Below are 21,592 nucleotides of genomic sequence, written 5' to 3'. Positions count from 1 at the left end.
AACTCAGGGCGAACCAAGGCCAACATAATAAACAAAATAAGCCATTTCCCACAGAAAGTGCTAGCTAGCCTGATAGAAATAAACAAACCAAAAGACAGTCGCTAACCCTAACTCCCTAATGTGAAAACAAGAGAAAACAATCAAAAGAAAATGGCTGTTCACCCCTACAGATTTAATACTATTTACAAAATATACAATTTATAAACAAAACCACGGCACAAAACCTAACAATTCAAAAATGCTAAATAAGGTTTGGAAACCAAGAACAGCAAACAGGTGCTGCTGCCAGAAAGAGCCTCGCTAGCTGTTGGGAACCGTACTTTTAAAACTCCAGGAAGTGTAGGATGGACCAATCAGCTTCCTGTACTGCCCCCCAATCCGGCCAATCAGGCAGGGCACATATAAGAACAAGAAAATAAAAACAACACATATGGCCAGGACCGTAACATGGTCTACTAGTAATGAAGCACGATGGTTGACAAACCAATAAAGTAGCAAAACAGCAATGAAAGAACAAAATTTGATGAAAATATAGAACAATTTCTATGAATAAATAGGCAGTAACACCAGCTTGTGCTGCCCGTAAACCCAAGCAAAAAAGCTTACAGCACCTGGTATTCCCACGCGGTCTTCCTACCAAGTACTAACCAGGCCCGGCTCTATTTGGCTGCCGAGATCGGACGAGATCGGGCGCTTAGAGAGCGGTGTGGCCGTAAGCTGCACTTGACATCATCAACAGCTCTTAAAAACGTTGGAGAAGCAGAATGCATGAAACTTGCTAAGAAGAAGATAAATGTGGCAAAGTACAAAGTACTATAACTGTACTGGTCTGTTACGCCCCTGTCCAGGGGGTCAGGGTGCAACATACAAAGATAAATTAGCATGTTCCCTCTCCGATCCCCAAACCAAAATCCAGGATCGAGATGTTCCAACAGAATGATATTTATTTTAAACGAAAGAAAGTGTCAAACAAAACATGACAGTACAACTCAGGGCGAACCAAGGCCAACATAATAAACAAAATAAGCCATTTCCCACAGAAAGTGCTAGCTAGCCTGATAGAAATAAACAAACCAAAAGACAGTCGCTAACCCTAACTCCCTAATGTGAAAACAGTCCAAAGAAAATGGCTGTTCACCCCTACAGATTTAATACTATTTACAAAATATACAATTTATAAACAAAACCACGGCACAAAACCTAACAATTCAAAAATGCTAAATAAGGTTTGGAAACCAAGAACAGCAAACAGGTGCTGATGCCAGAAAGAGCCTCGCTAGCTGTTGGGAACCGTACTTTTAAAACTCCAGGAAGTGTAGGATGGACCAATCAGCTTCCTGTACTGCCCCTCAATCCGGCCAATCAGGAAGGGCACCTATAAGAACGAGAAAATAAAAACAACACATATGGCCAGGACCGTAACATGGTCTACTAGTAATGAAGCACGATGGTTGAAAAACCAATAAAGTAGCAAAACATCAATGAAAGAACAAAATTTGATGAAAATATAGAACAATTTCTATGAATAAATAGGCAGTAACACCAGCTTGTGCTGCCCGTAAACCCAAGCAAAAAAGCTTACAGCACCTGGTATTCCCAGGCGGTCTTCCTACCAAGTACTAACCAGGCCCGGCTCTATTTGGCTGCCGAGATCGGACGAGATCGGGCGCTTAGAGAGCGGTGTGGCCGTAAGCTGCATTTGACATCATCAACAGCTCTTAAAAACGCTGGAGAAGCAGAATGCATGACACTTGCTAAGAAGAAGATAAATGTGGCAAAGTACAAAGTACTATAACTGTACTGGTCTGTTACGCCCCTGTCTAGGGGGTCAGGGTGCAACATACAAAGATAAATTAGCATGTTCCCTCTCCGATCCCCAAACCAAAATCCAGGATCGAGATGTTCCAACAGAATGATATTTATTTTAAACGAAAGAAAGTGTCAAACAAAACATGACACTACAACTCAGGGCGAACCAAGGCCAACATAATAAACAAAATAAGCCATTTCCCACAGAAAGTGCTAGCTAGCCTGATAGAAATAAACAAACCAAAAGACAGTCGCTAACCCTAACTCCCTAATGTGAAAACAAGAGAAAACAATCAAAAGAAAATGGCTGTTCACCCCTACAGATTTAATAAGAATTACAAAATATACAATTTATAAACAAAACCACGGCACAAAACCTAACAATTCAAAAATGCTAAATAAGGTTTGGAAACCAAGAACAGCAAACAGGTGTTGCTGCCTGAAAGAGCCTCGCTAGCTGTTGGGAACCGTACTTTTAAAACTCCAGGAAGTGTAAGATGGACCAATCAGCTTCCTGTACTGCCCCCCAATCCGGCCAATCAGGCAGGGCACCTAAAAGAACAACAAAATAAAAACAACACATATGGCCAGGACCGTAACATGGTCTACTAGTAATGAAGCACGATGGTTGACAAACCAATAAAGTAGCAAAACAGCAATGAAAGAACAAAATTTGATGAAAATATAGAACAATTTCTATGAAAAAATAGGCAGTAACACCAGCTTGTGCTGCCCGTAAACCCAAGCAAAAAAGCTTACAGCACCTGGCATTCCCAGGCGGTCTTCCTACCAAGTACTAACCAGACCCGGCTCTATTTGGCTGCCGAGATCGGACGAGATCGGGCGCTTAGAGAGCGGTGTGGCCGTAAGCTGCATTTGACATCATCAACAGCTCTTAAAAACGCGGGAGAAGCAGAATGCATGACACTTGCTAAGAAGAAGATAAATGTGGCAAAGTACAAAGTACTATAACTGTACTGGTCTGTTACGCCCCTGTCCAGGGGGTCAGGGTGCAACATACAAAGATAAATTAGCATGTTCCCTCTCCGATCCCCAAACCAAAATCCAGTATCGAGATGTTCCAACAGAATGATATTTATTTTAAACGAAAGAAAGTGTCAAACAAAACATGACACTACAACTCAGGGCGAACCAAGGCCAACATAATAAACAAAATAAGCCATTTCCCACAGAAAGTGCTAGCTAGCCTGATAGAAATAAACAAACCAAAAGACAGTCGCTAACCCTAACTCCCTAATGTGAAAACAGTCCAAAGAAAATGGCTGTTCACCCCTACAGATTTAATACTATTTACAAAATATACAATTTATAAACAAAACCACGGCACAAAACCTAACAATTCAAAAATGCTAAATAAGGTTTGGAAACCAAGAACAGCAAACAGGTGCTGCTGCCAGAAAGAGCCTCGCTAGCTGTTGGGAACCGTACTTTTAAAACTCCAGGAAGTGTAGGATGGACCAATCAGCTTCCTGTACTGCCCCCCAATCCGGCCAATCAGGCAGGGCACCTATAAGAACAACAAAATAAAAACAACACATATGGCCAGGACCGTAACATGGTCTACTAGTAATGAAGCACGATGGTTGACAAACCAATAAAGTAGCAAAACAGCAATGAAAGAACAAAATTTGATGAAAATATAGAACAATTTCTATGAATAAATAGGCAGTAACACCAGCTTGTGCTGCCCGTAAACCCAAGCAAAAAAGCTTACAGCACCTGGTATTCCCAGGCGGTCTTCCTACCAATTACTAACCTGGCCCGGCTCTATTTGGCTGCCGAGATCGGACGAGATTGGGCGCTTAGAGAGCGGTGTGGCCGTAAGCTGCATTTGACATCATCAACAGCTCTTAAAAACGCTGGAGAAGAAGAATGCATGACACTTGCTAAGAAGAAGATAAATGTGGCAAAGTACAAAGTACTATAACTGTACTGGTCTGTTACGCCCCTGTCTAGGGGGTCAGGGTGCAACATACAAAGATAAATTAGCATGTTTCCTCTCCGATCCCCAAACCAAAATCCAGGATCGAGATGTTCCAACAGAATGATATTTATTTTAAACGAAAGAAAGTGTCAAACAAAACATGACAGTACAACTCAGGGCGAACCAAGGCCAACATAATAAACAAAATAAGCCATTTCCCACAGAAAGTGCTAGCTAGCCTGATAGAAATAAACAAACCAAAAGACAGTCGCTAACCCTAACTCCCTAATGTGAAAACAGTCCAAAGAAAATGGCTGTTCACCCCTACAGATTTAATACTATTTACAAAATATACAATTTATAAACAAAACCACGGCACAAAACCTAACAATTCAAAAATGCTAAATAAGGTTTGGAAACCAAGAACAGCAAACAGGTGCTGATGCCAGAAAGAGCCTCGCTAGCTGTTGGGAACCGTACTTTTAAAACTCCAGGAAGTGTAGGATGGACCAATCAGCTTCCTGTACTGCCCCTCAATCCGGCCAATCAGGAAGGGCACCTATAAGAACGAGAAAATAAAAACAACACATATGGCCAGGACCGTAACATGGTCTACTAGTAATGAAGCACGATGGTTGAAAAACCAATAAAGTAGCAAAACAGCAATGAAAGAACAAAATTTGATGAAAATATAGAACAATTTCTATGAATAAATAGGCAGTAACACCAGCTTGTGCTGCCCGTAAACCCAAGCAAAAAAGCTTACAGCACCTGGTATTCCCAGGCGGTCTTCCTACCAAGTACTAACCAGGCCCGGCTCTATTTGGCTGCCGAGATCGGACGAGATCGGGCGCTTAGAGAGCGGTGTGGCCGTAAGCTGCATTTGACATCTTCAACAGCTCTTAAAAACGCTGGAGAAGCAGAATGCATGACACTTGCTAAGAAGAAGATAAATGTGGCAAAGTACAAAGTACTATAACTGTACTGGTCTGTTACGCCCCTGTCTAGGGGGTCAGGGTGCAACATACAAAGATAAATTAGCATGTTCCCTCTCCGATCCCCAAACCAAAATCCAGGATCGAGATGTTCCAACAGAATGATATTTATTTTAAACGAAAGAAAGTGTCAAACAAAACATGACACTACAACTCAGGGCGAACCAAGGCCCACATAATAAACAAAATAAGCCATTTCCCACAGAAAGTGCTAGCTAGCCTGATAGAAATAAACAAACCAAAAAACAGTCGCTAACCCTAACTCCCTAATGTGAAAAAAGTTCAAAGAAAATGGCAGTTCACTCCTACAGATTTAATACTTTTTACAAAATATACAATTTATAAACAAAACCACGGCACAAAACCTAACAATTCAAAAATGCTAAATAAGGTTTGGAAACCAAGAACAGCAAACAGGTGCTGCTGCCAGAAAGAGCCTCGCTAGCTGTTGGGAACCGTACTTTTAAAACTCCAGGAAGTGTAGGATGGACCAATCAGCTTCCTGTACTGCCCCCCAATCCGGCCAATCAGGCAGGGCACCTATAAGAACAACAAAATAAAAACAACACATATGGCCAGGACCGTAACATGGTCTACTAGTAATGAAGCACGATGGTTGGCAAACCAATAAAGTAGCAAAACAGCAATGAAAGAACAAAATTTGATGAAAATATAGAACAATTTCTATGAATAAATAGGCAGTAACACCAGCTTGTGCTGCCCGTAAACCCAAGCAAAAAAGCTTACAGCACCTGGTATTCCCAGGCGGTCTTCCTACCAAGTACTAACCAGGCCCGGCTCTATTTGGCTGCCGAGATCGGACGAGATCGGGCGCTTAGAGAGCGGTGTGGCCGTAAGCTGCATTTGACATCATCAACAGCTCTTAAAAACGCTGGAGAAGAAGAATGCATGACACTTGCTAAGAAGAAGATAAATGTGGCAAAGTACAAAGTACTATAACTGTACTGGTCTGTTACGCCCCTGTCTAGGGGGTCAGGGTGCAACATACAAAGATAAATTAGCATGTTTCCTCTCCGATCCCCAAACCAAAATCCAGGATCGAGATGTTCCAACAGAATGATATTTATTTTAAACGAAAGAAAGTGTCAAACAAAACATGACAGTACAACTCAGGGCGAACCAAGGCCAACATAATAAACAAAATAAGCCATTTCCCACAGAAAGTGCTAGCTAGCCTGATAGAAATAAACAAACCAAAAGACAGTCGCTAACCCTAACTCCCTAATGTGAAAACAAGAGAAAACAATCAAAAGAAAATGGCTGTTCACCCCTACAGATTTAATACTATTTACAAAATATACAATTTATAAACAAAACCACGGCACAAAACCTAACAATTCAAAAATGCTAAATAAGGTTTGGAAACCAAGAACAGCAAACAGGTGCTGCTGCCAGAAAGAGCCTCGCTAGCTGTTGGGAACCGTACTTTTAAAACTCCAGGAAGTGTAGGATGGACCAATCAGCTTCCTGTACTGCCCCCCAATCCGGCCAATCAGGCAGGGCACCTATAAGAACAACAAAATAAAAACAACACATATGGCCAGGACCGTAACATGGTCTACTAGTAATGAAGCACGATGGTTGACAAACCAATAAAGTAGCAAAACAGCAATGAAAGAACAAAATTTGATGAAAATATAGAACAATTTCTATGAATAAATAGGCAGTAACACCAGCTTGTGCTGCCCGTAAACCCAAGCAAAAAAGCTTACAGCACCTGGTATTCCCACGCGGTCTTCCTACCAAGTACTAACCAGGCCCGGCTCTATTTGGCTGCCGAGATCGGACGAGATCGGGCGCTTAGAGAGCGGTGTGGCCGTAAGCTGCACTTGACATCATCAACAGCTCTTAAAAACGTTGGAGAAGCAGAATGCATGAAACTTGCTAAGAAGAAGATAAATGTGGCAAAGTACAAAGTACTATAACTGTACTGGTCTGTTACGCCCCTGTCCAGGGGGTCAGGGTGCAACATACAAAGATAAATTAGCATGTTCCCTCTCCGATCCCCAAACCAAAATCCAGGATCGAGATGTTCCAACAGAATGATATTTATTTTAAACGAAAGAAAGTGTCAAACAAAACATGACACTACAACTCAGGGCGAACCAAGGCCAACATAATAAACAAAATAAGCCATTTCCCACAGAAAGTGCTAGCTAGCCTGATAGAAATAAACAAACCAAAAGACAGTCGCTAACCCTAACTCCCTAATGTGAAAACAGTCCAAAGAAAATGGCTGTTCACCCCTACAGATTTAATACTATTTACAAAATAAACAATTTATAAACAAAACCACGGCACAAAACCTAACAATTCAAAAATGCTAAATAAGGTTTGGAAACCAAGAACAGCAAACAGGTGCTGATGCCAGAAAGAGCCTCGCTAGCTGTTGGGAACCGTACTTTTAAAACTCCAGGAAGTGTAGGATGGACCAATCAGCTTCCTGTACTGCCCCTCAATCCGGCCAATCAGGAAGGGCACCTATAAGAACGAGAAAATAAAAACAACACATATGGCCAGGACCGTAACATGGTCTACTAGTAATGAAGCACGATGGTTGAAAAACCAATAAAGTAGCAAAACAGCAATGAAAGAACAAAATTTGATGAAAATATAGAACAATTTCTATGAATAAATAGGCAGTAACACCAGCTTGTGCTGCCCGTAAACCCAAGCAAAAAAGCTTACAGCACCTGGTATTCCCAGGCGGTCTTCCTACCAAGTACTAACCAGGCCCGGCTCTATTTGGCTGACGAGATCGGACGAGATCGGGCGCTTAGAGAGCGGTGTGGCCGTAAGCTGCATTTGACATCATCAACAGCTCTTAAAAACGCTGGAGAAGCAGAATGCATGACACTTGCTAAGAAGAAGATAAATGTGGCAAAGTACAAAGTACTATAACTGTACTGGTCTGTTACGCCCCTGTCTAGGGGGTCAGGGTGCAACATACAAAGATAAATTAGCATGTTCCCTCTCCGATCCCCAAACCAAAATCCAGGATCGAGATGTTCCAACAGAATGATATTTATTTTAAACGAAAGAAAGTGTCAAACAAAACATGACACTACAACTCAGGGCGAACCAAGGCCAACATAATAAACAAAATAAGCCATTTCCCACAGAAAGTGCTAGCTAGCCTGATAGAAATAAACAAACCAAAAGACAGTCGCTAACCCTAACTCCCTAATGTGAAAACAGTCCAAAGAAAATGGCTGTTCACCCCTACAGATTTAATACGAATTACAAAATATACAATTTATAAACAAAACCACGGCACAAAACCTAACAATTCAAAAATGCTAAATAAGGTTTGGAAACCAAGAACAGCAAACAGGTGCTGCTGCCAGAAAGAGCCTCGCTAGCTGTTGGGAACCGTACTTTTAAAACTCCAGGAAGTGTAGGATGGACCAATCAGCTTCCTGTACTGCCCCCAAATCCGGCCAATCAGGAAGGGCACCTATAAGAACGAGAAAATAAAAACAACACATATGGCCAGGACCGTAACATGGTCTACTAGTAATGAAGCAAGATGGTTGAAAAACCAATAAAGTAGCAAAACAGCAATGAAAGAACAAAATTTGATGAAAATATAGAACAATTTCTATGAATAAATAGGCAGTAACACCAGCTTGTGCTGCCCGTAAACCCAAGCAAAAAAGCTTACAGCACCTGGTATTCCCAGGCGGTCTTCCTACCAAGTACTAACCAGGCCCGGCTCTATTTGGCTGCCGAGATCGGACGAGATCGGGCGCTTAGAGAGCGGTGTGGCCGTAAGCTGCATTTGACATCATCAACAGCTCTTAAAAACGCTGGAGAAGCAGAATGCATGACACTTGCTAAGAAGAAGATAAATGTGGCAAAGTACAAAGTACTATAACTGTACTGGTCTGTTACGCCCCTGTCTAGGGGGTCAGGGTGCAACATACAAAGATAAATTAGCATGTTCCCTCTCCGATCCCCAAACCAAAATCCAGGATCGAGATATTCCAACAGAATGATATTTATTTTAAACGAAAGAAAGTGTCAAACAAAACATGACACTACAACTCAGGGCGAACCAAGGCCAACATAATAAACAAAATAAGCCATTTCCCACAGAAAGTGCTAGCTAGCCTGATAGAAATAAACAAACCAAAAGACAGTCGCTAACCCTAACTCCCTAATGTGAAAACAAGAGAAAACAATCAAAAGAAAATGGCTGTTCACCCCTACAGATTTAATAAGAATTACAAAATATACAATTTATAAACAAAACCACGGCACAAAACCTAACAATTCAAAAATGCTAAATAAGGTTTGGAAACCAAGAACAGCAAACAGGTGTTGCTGCCTGAAAGAGCCTCGCTAGCTGTTGGGAACCGTACTTTTAAAACTCCAGGAAGTGTAAGATGGACCAATCAGCTTCCTGTACTGCCCCCCAATCCGGCCAATCAGGCAGGGCACCTAAAAGAACAACAAAATAAAAACAACACATATGGCCAGGACCGTAACATGGTCTACTAGTAATGAAGCACGATGGTTGACAAACCAATAAAGTAGCAAAACAGCAATGAAAGAACAAAATTTGATGAAAATATAGAACAATTTCTATGAAAAAATAGGCAGTAACACCAGCTTGTGCTGCCCGTAAACCCAAGCAAAAAAGCTTACAGCACCTGGCATTCCCAGGCGGTCTTCCTACCAAGTACTAACCAGGCCCGGCTCTATTTGGCTGCCGAGATCGGACGAGATCGGGCGCTTAGAGAGCGGTGTGGCCGTAAGCTGCATTTGACATCATCAACAGCTCTTAAAAACGCGGGAGAAGCAGAATGCATGACACTTGCTAAGAAGAAGATAAATGTGGCAAAGTACAAAGTACTATAACTGTACTGGTCTGTTACGCCCCTGTCCAGGGAGTCAGGGTGCAACATACAAAGATAAATTAGCATGTTCCCTCTCCGATCCCCAAACCAAAATCCAGTATCGAGATGTTCCAACAGAATGATATTTATTTTAAACGAAAGAAAGTGTCAAACAAAACATGACACTACAACTCAGGGCGAACCAAGGCCAACATAATAAACAAAATAAGCCATTTCCCACAGAAAGTGCTAGCTAGCCTGATAGAAATAAACAAACCAAAAGACAGTCGCTAACCCTAACTCCCTAATGTGAAAACAAGAGAAAACAATCAAAAGAAAATGGCTGTTCACCCCTACAGATTTAATACTATTTACAAAATATACAATTTATAAACAAAACCACGGCACAAAACCTAACAATTCAAAAATGCTAAATAAGGTTTGGAAACCAAGAACAGCAAACAGGTGCTGATGCCAGAAAGAGCCTCGCTAGCTGTTGGGAACCGTACTTTTAAAACTCCAGGAAGTGTAGGATGGACCAATCAGCTTCCTGTACTGCCCCTCAATCCGGCCAATCAGGAAGGGCACCTATAAGAACGAGAAAATAAAAACAACACATATGGCCAGGACCGTAACATGGTCTACTAGTAATGAAGCACGATGGTTGAAAAACCAATAAAGTAGCAAAACAGCAATGAAAGAACAAAATTTGATGAAAATATAGAACAATTTCTATGAATAAATAGGCAGTAACACCAGCTTGTGCTGCCCGTAAACCCAAGCAAAAAAGCTTACAGCACCTGGTATTCCCACGCGGTCTTCCTACCAAGTACTAACCAGGCCCGGCTCTATTTGGCTGCCGAGATCGGGCGCTTAGAGAGCGGTGTGGCCGTAAGCTGCATTTGACATCATCAACAGCTCTTAAAAACGCTGGAGAAGCAGAATGCATGACACTTGCTAAGAAGAAGATAAATGTGGCAAAGTACAAAGTACTATAACTGTACTGGTCTGTTACGCCCCTGTCTAGGGGGTCAGGGTGCAACATACAAAGATAAATTAGCATGTTCCCTCTCCGATCCCCAAACCAAAATCCAGGATCGAGATGTTCCAACAGAATGATATTTATTTTAAACGAAAGAAAGTGTCAAACAAAACATGACACTACAACTCAGGGCGAACCAAGGCCAACATAATAAACAAAATAAGCCATTTCCCACAGAAAGTGCTAGCTAGCCTGATAGAAATAAACAAACCAAAAGACAGTCGCTAACCCTAACTCCCTAATGTGAAAACAGTCCAAAGAAAATGGCTGTTCACCCCTACAGATTTAATACTATTTACAAAATATACAATTTATAAACAAAACCACGGCACAAAACCTAACAATTCAAAAATGCTAAATAAGGTTTGGAAACCAAGAACAGCAAACAGGTGCTGCTGCCAGAAAGAGCCTCGCTAGCTGTTGGGAACCGTACTTTTAAAACTCCAGGAAGTGTAGGATGGACCAATCAGCTTCCTGTACTGCCCCCCAATCCGGCCAATCAGGCAGGGCACCTATAAGAACAACAAAATAAAAACAACACATATGGCCAGGACCGTAACATGGTCTACTAGTAATGAAGCACGATGGTTGACAAACCAATAAAGTAGCAAAACAGCAATGAAAGAACAAAATTTGATGAAAATATAGAACAATTTCTATGAATAAATAGGCAGTAACACCAGCTTGTGCTGCCCGTAAACCCAAGCAAAAAAGCTTACAGCACCTGGTATTCCCAGGCGGTCTTCCTACCAATTACTAACCAGGCCCGGCTCTATTTGGCTGCCGAGATCGGACGAGATCGGGCGCTTAGAGAGCGGTGTGGCCGTAAGCTGCATTTGACATCCTCAACAGCTCTTAAAAACGCTGGAGAAGCAGAATGCATGACACTTGCTAAGAAGAAGATAAATGTGGCAAAGTACAAAGTACTATAACTGTACTGGTCTGTTACGCCCCTGTCTAGGGGGTCAGGGTGCAACATACAAAGATAAATTAGCATGTTCCCTCTCCGATCCCCAAACCCAAATCCAGGATCGAGATGTTCCAACAGAATGATATTTATTTTAAACGAAAGAAAGTGTCAAACAAAACATGACACTACAACTCAGGGCGAACCAAGGCCAACATAATAAACAAAATAAGCCATTTCCCACAGAAAGTGCTAGCTAGCCTGATAGAAATAAACAAACCAAAAAACAGTCGCTAACCCTAACTCCCTAATGTGAAAAAAGTTCAAAGAAAATGGCAGTTCACTCCTACAGATTTAATACTTTTTACAAAATATACAATTTATAAACAAAACCACAGCACAAAACCTAACAATTCAAAAATGCTAAATAAGGTTTGGAAACCAAGAACAGCAAACAGGTGCTGCTGCCAGAAAGAGCCTCGCTAGCTGTTGGGAACCGTACTTTTAAAACTCCAGGAAGTGTAGGATGGACCAATCAGCTTCCTGTACTGCCCCCCAATCCGGCCAATCAGGCAGGGCACCTATAAGAACAACAAAATAAAAACAACACATATGGCCAGGACCGTAACATGGTCTACTAGTAATGAAGCACGATGGTTGACAAACCAATAAAGTAGCAAAACAGCAATGAAAGAACAAAATTTGATGAAAATATAGAACAATTTCTATGAATAAATAGGCAATAACACCAGCTTGTGCTGCCCGTAAACCCAAGCAAAAAAGCTTACAGCACCTGGTATTCCCAGGCGGTCTTCCTACCAAGTACTAACCAGGCCCGGCTCTATTTGGCTGCCGAGATCGGACGAGATCGGGCGCTTAGAGAGCGGTGTGGCCGTAAGCTGCATTTGACATCATCAACATCTCTTAAAAACGCTGGAGAAGAAGAATGCATGACACTTGCTAAGAAGAAGATAAATGTGGCAAAGTACAAAGTACTATAACTGTACTGGTCTGTTACGCCCCTGTCTAGGGGGTCAGGGTGCAACATACAAAGATAAATTAGCATGTTTCCTCTCCGATCCCCAAACCAAAATCCAGGATCGAGATGTTCCAACAGAATGATATTTATTTTAAACGAAAGAAAGTGTCAAACAAAACATGACAGTACAACTCAGGGCGAACCAAGGCCAACATAATAAACAAAATAAGCCATTTCCCACAGAAAGTGCTAGCTAGCCTGATAGAAATAAACAAACCAAAAGACAGTCGCTAACCCTAACTCCCTAATGTGAAAACAAGAGAAAACAATCAAAAGAAAATGGCTGTTCACCCCTACAGATTTAATACTATTTACAAAATATACAATTTATAAACAAAACCACGGCACAAAACCTAACAATTCAAAAATGCTAAATAAGGTTTGGAAACCAAGAACAGCAAACAGGTGCTGCTGCCAGAAAGAGCCTCGCTAGCTGTTGGGAACCGTACTTTTAAAACTCCAGGAAGTGTAGGATGGACCAATCAGCTTCCTGTACTGCCCCCCAATCCGGCCAATCAGGCAGGGCACCTATAAGAACAAGAAAATAAAAACAACACATATGGCCAGGACCGTAACATGGTCTACTAGTAATGAAGCACGATGGTTGACAAACCAATAAAGTAGCAAAACAGCAATGAAAGAACAAAATTTGATGAAAATATAGAACAATTTCTATGAATAAATAGGCAGTAACACCAGCTTGTGCTGCCCGTAAACCCAAGCAAAAAAGCTTACAGCACCTGGTATTCCCACGCGGTCTTCCTACCAAGTACTAACCAGGCCCGGCTCTATTTGGCTGCCGAGATCGGACGAGATCGGGCGCTTAGAGAGCGGTGTGGCCGTAAGCTGCACTTGACATCATCAACAGCTCTTAAAAACGTTGGAGAAGCAGAATGCATGAAACTTGCTAAGAAGAAGATAAATGTGGCAAAGTACAAAGTACTATAACTGTACTGGTCTGTTACGCCCCTGTCCAGGGGGTCAGGGTGCAACATACAAAGATAAATTAGCATGTTCCCTCTCCGATCCCCAAACCAAAATCCAGGATCGAGATGTTCCAACAGAATGATATTTATTTTAAACGAAAGAAAGTGTCAAACAAAACATGACACTACAACTCAGGGCGAACCAAGGCCAACATAATAAACAAAATAAGCCATTTCCCACAGAAAGTGCTAGCTAGCCTGATAGAAATAAACAAACCAAAAGACAGTCGCTAACCCTAACTCCCTAATGTGAAAACAGTCCAAAGAAAATGGCTGTTCACCCCTACAGATTTAATACTATTTACAAAATATACAATTTATAAACAAAACCACGGCACAAAACCTAACAATTCAAAAATGCTAAATAAGGTTTGGAAACCAAGAACAGCAAACAGGTGCTGCTGCCAGAAAGAGCCTCGCTAGCTGTTGGGAACCGTACTTTTAAAACTCCAGGAAGTGTAGGATGGACCAATCAGCTTCCTGTACTTCCCCCAAATCCGGCCAATCAGGCAGGGCACCTATAAGAACAACAAAATAAAAACAACACATATGGCCAGGACCGTAACATGGTCTACTAGTAATGAAGCACGATGGTTGAAAAACCAATAAAGTAGCAAAACAGCAATGAAAGAACAAAATTTGATGAAAATATAGAACAATTTCTATGAAGAAATAGGCAGTAACACCAGCTTGTGCTGCCCGTAAACCCAAGCAAAAAAGCTTACAGCACCTGGTATTCCCAGGCGGTCTTCCTACCAAGTACTAACCAGGCCCGGCTCTATTTGGCTGCCGAGATCGGACGAGATCGGGCGCTTAGAGAGCGGTGTGGCCGTAAGCTGCATTTGACATCATCAACAGCTCTTAAAAACGCTGGAGAAGCAGAATGCATGACACTTGCTAAGAAGAAGATAAATGTGGCAAAGTACAAAGTACTATAACTGTACTGGTCTGTTACGCCCCTGTCTAGGGGGTCAGGGTGCAACATACAAAGATAAATTAGCATGTTCCCTCTCCGATCCCCAAACCAAAATCCAGGATCGAGATGTTCCAACAGAATGATATTTATTTTAAACGAAAGAAAGTGTCAAACAAAACATGACACTACAACTCAGGGCGAACCAAGGCCAACATAATAAACAAAATAAGCCATTTCCCACAGAAAGTGCTAGCTAGCCTGATAGAAATAAACAAACCAAAAGACAGTCGCTAACCCTAACTCCCTAATGTGAAAACAAGAGAAAACAATCAAAAGAAAATGGCTGTTCACCCCTACAGATTTAATACTATTTACAAAATATACAATTTATAAACAAAACCACGGCACAAAACCTAACAATTCAAAAATGCTAAATAAGGTTTGGAAACCAAGAACAGCAAACAGGTGCTGATGCCAGAAAGAGCCTCGCTAGCTGTTGGGAACCGTACTTTTAAAACTCCAGGAAGTGTAGGATGGACCAATCAGCTTCCTGTACTGCCCCTCAATCCGGCCAATCAGGAAGGGCACCTATAAGAACGAGAAAATAAAAACAACACATATGGCCAGGACCGTAACATGGTCTACTAGTAATGAAGCACGATGGTTGAAAAACCAATAAAGTAGCAAAACAGCAATGAAAGAACAAAATTTGATGAAAATATAGAACAATTTCTATGAATAAATAGGCAGTAACACCAGCTTGTGCTGCCCGTAAACCCAAGCAAAAAAGCTTACAGCACCTGGTATTCCCAGGCGGTCTTCCTACCAAGTACTAACCAGGCCCGGCTCTATTTGGCTGCCGAGATCGGACGAGATCGGGCGCTTAGAGAGCGGTGTGGCCGTAAGCTGCATTTGACATCATCAACAGCTCTTAAAAACGCTGGAGAAGCAGAATGCATGACACTTGCTAAGAAGAAGATAAATGTGGCAAAGTACAAAGTACTATAACTGTACTGGTCTGTTACGCCCCTGTCTAGGGGGTCAGGGTGCAACATACAAAGATAAATTAGCATGTTCCCTCTCCGATCCCCAAACCAAAATCCAGGATCGAGATGTTCCAACAGAATGATATTTATTTTAAACGAAAGAAAGTGTCAAACAAAACATGACACTACAACTCAGGGCGAACCAAGGCCAACATAATAAACAAAATAAGCCATTTCCCACAGAAAGTGCTAGCTAGCCTGATAGAAATAAACAAACCAAAAGACAGTCGCTAACCCTAACTCCCTAATGTGAAAACAGTCCAAAGAAAATGGCTGTTCACCCCTACAGATTTAATACGAATTACAAAATATACAATTTATAAACAAAACCACGGCACAAAACCTAACAATTCAAAAATGCTAAATAAGGTTTGGAAACCAAGAACAGCAAACAGGTGTTGCTGCCAGAAAGAGCCTCGCTAGCTGTTGGGAACCGTACTTTTAAAACTCCAGGAAGTGTAGGATGGACCAATCAGCTTCCTGTACTGCCCCCCAATCCGGCCAATCAGGCAGGGTACCTATAAGAACAACAAAATAAAAACAACACATATGGCCAGGACCATAACATGGTCTACTAGTAATGAAGCACGATGGTTGACAAACCAATAAAGTAGCAAAACAGCAATGAAAGAACAAAATTTGATGAAAATATAGAACAATTTCTATGAAAAAATAGGCAGTAACACCAGCTTGTGCTGCCCGTAAACCCAAGCAAAAAAGCTTACAGCACCTGGTATTCCCAGGCGATCTTCCTACCAAGTACTAACCAGGCCCGGCTCTATTTGGCTGCCGAGATCGGACGAGATCGGGCGCTTAGAGAGCGGTGTGGCCGTAAGCTGCATTTGACATCATCAACAGCTCTTAAAAACGCTGGAGAAGCAGAATGCATGACACTTGCTAAGAAGAAGATAAATGTGGCAAAGTACAAAGAACTATAACTGTACTGGTCTGTTACGCCCCTGTCTAGGGGGTCAGGGTGCAACATACAAAGATAAATTAGCATGTTCCCTCTCCGATCCCCAAACCAAAATCCAGGATCGAGATGTTCCAACAGAATGATATTTATTTTAAACGAAAGAAAGTGTCAAACAAAACATGACACTACAACTCAGGGCGAACCAAGGCCAACATAATAAACAAAATAAGCCATTTCCCACAGAAAGTGCTAGCTAGCCTGATAGAAATAAACAAACCAAAAGACAGTCGCTAACCCTAACTCCCTAATGTGAAAACAAGAGAAAACAATCAAAAGAAAATGGCTGTTCACCCCTACAGATTTAATACTATTTACAAAATATACAATTTATAAACAAAACCACGGCACAAAACCTAACAATTCAAAAATGCTAAATAAGGTTTGGAAACCAAGAACAGCAAACAGGTGCTGATGCCAGAAAGAGCCTCGCTAGCTGTTGGGAACCGTACTTTTAAAACTCCAGGAAGTGTAGGATGGACCAATCAGCTTCCTGTACTGCCCCCCAATCCGGCCAATCAGGAAGGGCACCTATAAGAACGAGAAAATAAAAACAACACATATGGCCAGGACCGTAACATGGTCTACTAGTAATGAAGCACGATGGTTGAAAAACCAATAAAGTAGCAAAACAGCAATGAAAGAACAAAATTTGATGAAAATATAGAACAATTTCTATGAATAAATAGGCAGTAACACCAGCTTGTGCTGCCCGTAAACCCAAGCAAAAAAGCTTACAGCACCTGGTATTCCCAGGCGGTCTTCCTACCAAGTACTAACCAGGCCCGGCTCTATTTGGCTGCCGAGATCGGACGAGATCGGGCGCTTAGAGAGCGGTGTGGCCGTAAGCTGCATTTGACATCATCAACAGCTCTTAAAAACGCTGGAGAAGCAGAATGCATGACACTTGCTAAGAAGAAGATAAATGTGGCAAAGTACAAAGTACTATAACTGTACTGGTCTGTTACGCCCCTGTCTAGGGGGTCAGGGTGCAACATACAAAGATAAATTAGCATGTTCCCTCTCCGATCCCCAAACCAAAATCCAGGATCGAGATGTTCCAACAGAATGATATTTATTTTAAACGAAAGAAAGTGTCAAACAAAACATGACACTACAACTCAGGGCGAACCAAGGCCAACATAATAAACAAAATAAGCCATTTCCCACAGAAAGTGCTAGCTAGCCTGATAGAAATAAACAAACCAAAAGACAGTCGCTAACCCTAACTCCCTAATGTGAAAACAAGAGAAAACAATCAAAAGAAAATGGCTGTTCACCCCTACAGATTTAATACTATTTACAAAATATACAATTTATAAACAAAACCACGGCACAAAACCTAACAATTCAAAAATGCTAAATAAGGTTTGGAAATCAAGAACAGCAAACAGGTGCTGATGCCAGAAAGAGCCTCGCTAGCTGTTGGGAACCGTACTTTTAAAACTCCAGGAAGTGTAGGATGGACCAATCAGCTTCCTGTACTGCCCCTCAATCCGGCAAATCAGGAAGGGCACCTATAAGAACGAGAAAATAAAAACAACACATATGGCCAGGACCGTAACATGGTCTACTAGTAATGAAGCACGATGGTTGAAAAACCAATAAAGTAGCAAAACAGCAATGAAAGAACAAAATTTGATGAAAATATAGAACAATTTCTATGAATAAATAGGCAGTAACACCAGCTTGTGCTGCCCGTAAACCCAAGAAAAAAAGCTTACAGCACCTGGTATTCCCAGGCGGTCTTCCTACCAAGTACTAACCAGGCCCGGCTCTATTTGGCTGCCGAGATCGGACGAGATCGGGCGCTTAGAGAGCGGTGTGGCCGTAAGCTGCATTTGACATCATCAACAGCTCTTAAAAACGCTGGAGAAGCAGAATGCATGACACTTGCTAAGAAGAAGATAAATGTGGCAAAGTACAAAGTACTATAACTGTACTGGTCTGTTACGCCCCTGTCTAGAGGGTCAGGGTGCAACATACAAAGATAAATTAGCATGTTCCCTCTCCGATCCCCAAACCAAAATCCAGTATCGAGATGTTCCAACAGAATGATATTTATTTTAAACGAAAGAAAGTGTCAAACAAAACATGACACTACAACTCAGGGCGAACCAAGGCCAACATAATAAACAAAATAAGCCATTTCCCACAGAAAGTGCTAGCTAGCCTGATAGAAATAAACAAACCAAAAGACAGTCGCTAACCCTAACTCCCTAATGTGAAAACAAGAGAAAACAATCAAAAGAAAATGGCTGTTCACCCCTACAGATTTAATAAGAATTACAAAATATACAATTTATAAACAAAACCACGGCACAAAACCTAACAATTCAAAAATGCTAAATAAGGTTTGGAAACCAAGAACAGCAAACAGGTGTTGCTGCCTGAAAGAGCCTCGCTAGCTGTTGGGAACCGTACTTTTAAAACTCCAGGAAGTGTAAGATGGACCAATCAGCTTCCTGTACTGCCCCCCAATCCGGCCAATCAGGCAGGGCACCTAAAAGAACAACAAAATAAAAACAACACATATGGCCAGGACCGTAACATGGTCTACTAGTAATGAAGCACGATGGTTGAAAAACCAATAAAGTAGCAAAACAGCAATGAAAGAACAAAATTTGATGAAAATATAGAACAATTTCTATGAATAAATAGGCAGTAACACCAGCTTGTGCTGCCCGTAAACCCAAGTAAAAAAGCTTACAGCACCTGGTATTCCCAGGCGGTCTTCCTACCAAGTACTAACCAGGCCCGGCTCTATTTGGCTGCCGAGATCGGACGAGATCGGGCGCTTAGAGAGCGGTGTGGCCGTAAGCTGCATTTGACATCATCAACAGCTCTTAAAAACGCTGGAGAAGCAGAATGCATGACACTTGCTAAGAAGAAGATAAATGTGGCAAAGTACAAAGTACTATAACTGTACTGGTCTGTTACGCCCCTGTCTAGGGGGTCAGGGTGCAACATACAAAGATAAATTAGCATGTTCCCTCTCCGATCCCCAAACCAAAATCCAGGATCGAGATGTTCCAACAGAATGATATTTATTTTAAACGAAAGAAAGTGTCAAACAAAACATGACACTACAACTCAGGGCAAACCAAGGCCAACATAATAAACAAAATAAGCCATTTCCCACAGAAAGTGCTAGCTAGCCTGATAGAAATAAACAAACCAAAAGACAGTCGCTAACCCTAACTCCCTAATGTGAAAACAGTCCAAAGAAAATGGCTGTTCACCCCTACAGATTTAATACTATTTACAAAATATACAATTTATAAACAAAACCACGGCACAAAACCTAACAATTCAAAAATGCTAAATAAGGTTTGGAAACCAAGAACAGCAAACAGGTGCTGCTGCCAGAAAGAGCCTCGCTAGCTGTTGGGAACCGTACTTTTAAAACTCCAGGAAGTGTAGGATGGACCAATCAGCTTCCTGTACTGCCCCCCAATCCGGCCAATCAGGCAGGGCACCTATAAGAACAACAAAATAAAAACAACACATATGGCCAGGACCGTAACATGGTCTACTAGTAATGAAGCACGATGTTTGACAAACCAATAAAGTAGCAAAACAGCAATGAAAGAACAAAATTTGATGAAAATATAGAACAATTTCTATGAATAAATAGGCAGTAACACCAGCTTGTGCTGCCCGTAAACCCAAGCAAAAAAGCTTACAGCACCTGGAATTCCCAGGCGGTCTTCCTACCAATTACTAACCAGGCCCGGCTTTATTTGGCTGCCGAGATCGGACGAGATCGGGCGCTTAGAGAGCGGTGTGGCCGTAAGCTGCATTTGACATCATCAACAGCTCTTAAAAACGCTGGAGAAGCAGAATGCATGACACTTGCTAAGAAGAAGATAAATGTGGCAAAGTACAAAGTACTATAACTGTACTGGTCTGTTACGCCCCTGTCTAGGGGGTCAGGGTGCAACATACAAAGATAAATTAGCATGTTTCCTCTCCGATCCCCAAACCAAAATCCAGGATCGAGATGTTCCAACAGAATGATATTTATTTTAAACGAAAGAAAGTGTCAAACAAAACATGACAGTACAACTCAGGGCGAACCAAGGCCAACATAATAAACAAAATAAGCCATTTCCCACAAAAAGTGCTAGCTAGCCTGATAGAAATAAACAAACCAAAAGACAGTCGCTAACCCTAACTCCCTAATGTGAAAACAGTCCAAAGAAAATGGCTGTTCACCCCTACAGATTTAATACTATTTACAAAATATACAATTTATAAACAAAACCACGGCACAAAACCTAACAATTCAAAAATGCTAAATAAGGTTTGGAAACCAAGAACAGCAAACAGGTGCTGATGCCAGAAAGAGCCTCGCTAGCTGTTGGGAACCGTACTTTTAAAACTCCAGGAAGTGTAGGATGGACCAATCAGCTTCCTGTACTGCCCCTCAATCCGGCCAATCAGGAAGGGCACCTATAAGAACGAGAAAATAAAAACAACACATATGGCCAGGACCGTAACATGGTCTACTAGTAATGAAGCACGATGGTTGAAAAACCAATAAAGTAGCAAAACAGCAATGAAAGAACAAAATTTGATGAAAATATAGAACAATTTCTATGAATAAATAGGCAGTAACACCAGCTTGTGCTGCCCGTAAACCCAAGCAAAAAAGCTTACAGCACCTGGTATTCCCAGGCGGTCTTCCTACCAAGTACTAACCAGGCCCGGCTCTATTTGGCTGCCGAGATCGGACGAGATCGGGCGCTTAGAGAGCGGTGTGGCCGTAAGCTGCATTTGACATCATCAACAGCTCTTAAAAACGCTGGAGAAGCAGAATGCATGACACTTGCTAAGAAGAAGATAAATGTGGCAAAGTACAAAGTACTATAACTGTACTGGTCTGTTACGCCCCTGTCTAGGGGGTCAGGGTGCAACATACAAAGATAAATTAGCATGTTCCCTCTCTGATCCCCAAACCAAAATCCAGGATCGAGATGTTCCAACAGAATGATATTTATTTTAAACAAAAGAAAGTGTCAAACAAAACATGACACTACAACTCAGGGCGAACCAAGGCCAACATAATA

General features: G+C 41.6%; 22 pseudogenes; all 22 read right to left on the bottom strand.

Moving 5' to 3' along the window:
• Positions 1–599: 599 nt before the first annotated feature.
• LOC137122788 (5S ribosomal RNA) lies at positions 600–718 on the bottom strand (annotated as a pseudogene).
• Positions 719–1,575: 857 nt separating this feature from the next.
• Positions 1,576–1,694, bottom strand: LOC137122785 (5S ribosomal RNA; annotated as a pseudogene).
• Positions 1,695–2,561: 867 nt separating this feature from the next.
• Positions 2,562–2,680, bottom strand: LOC137122794 (5S ribosomal RNA; annotated as a pseudogene).
• Positions 2,681–3,537: 857 nt separating this feature from the next.
• Positions 3,538–3,656, bottom strand: LOC137122796 (5S ribosomal RNA; annotated as a pseudogene).
• Positions 3,657–4,513: 857 nt separating this feature from the next.
• Positions 4,514–4,632, bottom strand: LOC137122784 (5S ribosomal RNA; annotated as a pseudogene).
• Positions 4,633–5,489: 857 nt separating this feature from the next.
• LOC137122783 (5S ribosomal RNA) lies at positions 5,490–5,608 on the bottom strand (annotated as a pseudogene).
• Positions 5,609–6,475: 867 nt separating this feature from the next.
• On the bottom strand, positions 6,476–6,594 carry LOC137122787 (5S ribosomal RNA; annotated as a pseudogene).
• An 857-nt stretch (positions 6,595–7,451) lies between these two features.
• Positions 7,452–7,570, bottom strand: LOC137122792 (5S ribosomal RNA; annotated as a pseudogene).
• Positions 7,571–8,427: 857 nt separating this feature from the next.
• LOC137122782 (5S ribosomal RNA) lies at positions 8,428–8,546 on the bottom strand (annotated as a pseudogene).
• Positions 8,547–9,413: 867 nt separating this feature from the next.
• On the bottom strand, positions 9,414–9,532 carry LOC137122789 (5S ribosomal RNA; annotated as a pseudogene).
• An 867-nt stretch (positions 9,533–10,399) lies between these two features.
• Positions 10,400–10,508, bottom strand: LOC137122797 (5S ribosomal RNA; annotated as a pseudogene).
• Positions 10,509–11,365: 857 nt separating this feature from the next.
• Positions 11,366–11,484, bottom strand: LOC137122793 (5S ribosomal RNA; annotated as a pseudogene).
• An 857-nt stretch (positions 11,485–12,341) lies between these two features.
• LOC137122781 (5S ribosomal RNA) lies at positions 12,342–12,460 on the bottom strand (annotated as a pseudogene).
• An 867-nt stretch (positions 12,461–13,327) lies between these two features.
• LOC137122786 (5S ribosomal RNA) lies at positions 13,328–13,446 on the bottom strand (annotated as a pseudogene).
• An 857-nt stretch (positions 13,447–14,303) lies between these two features.
• Positions 14,304–14,422, bottom strand: LOC137122780 (5S ribosomal RNA; annotated as a pseudogene).
• An 867-nt stretch (positions 14,423–15,289) lies between these two features.
• On the bottom strand, positions 15,290–15,408 carry LOC137122800 (5S ribosomal RNA; annotated as a pseudogene).
• An 857-nt stretch (positions 15,409–16,265) lies between these two features.
• On the bottom strand, positions 16,266–16,384 carry LOC137122791 (5S ribosomal RNA; annotated as a pseudogene).
• Positions 16,385–17,251: 867 nt separating this feature from the next.
• Positions 17,252–17,370, bottom strand: LOC137122799 (5S ribosomal RNA; annotated as a pseudogene).
• An 867-nt stretch (positions 17,371–18,237) lies between these two features.
• LOC137122798 (5S ribosomal RNA) lies at positions 18,238–18,356 on the bottom strand (annotated as a pseudogene).
• Positions 18,357–19,223: 867 nt separating this feature from the next.
• LOC137122790 (5S ribosomal RNA) lies at positions 19,224–19,342 on the bottom strand (annotated as a pseudogene).
• An 857-nt stretch (positions 19,343–20,199) lies between these two features.
• LOC137122795 (5S ribosomal RNA) lies at positions 20,200–20,318 on the bottom strand (annotated as a pseudogene).
• An 857-nt stretch (positions 20,319–21,175) lies between these two features.
• LOC137122779 (5S ribosomal RNA) lies at positions 21,176–21,294 on the bottom strand (annotated as a pseudogene).
• Between the last annotated feature and the right edge of the window lie 298 nt (positions 21,295–21,592).

This window comes from Channa argus, unplaced genomic scaffold (assembly GCF_033026475.1).
Source record: "Channa argus isolate prfri unplaced genomic scaffold, Channa argus male v1.0 Contig209, whole genome shotgun sequence".
Classification (NCBI taxonomy): domain Eukaryota; kingdom Metazoa; phylum Chordata; class Actinopteri; order Anabantiformes; family Channidae; genus Channa; species Channa argus.
Note: the sequence above shows the minus strand (reverse complement) of the source record. Positions and strands in the feature narration are given on the sequence as shown.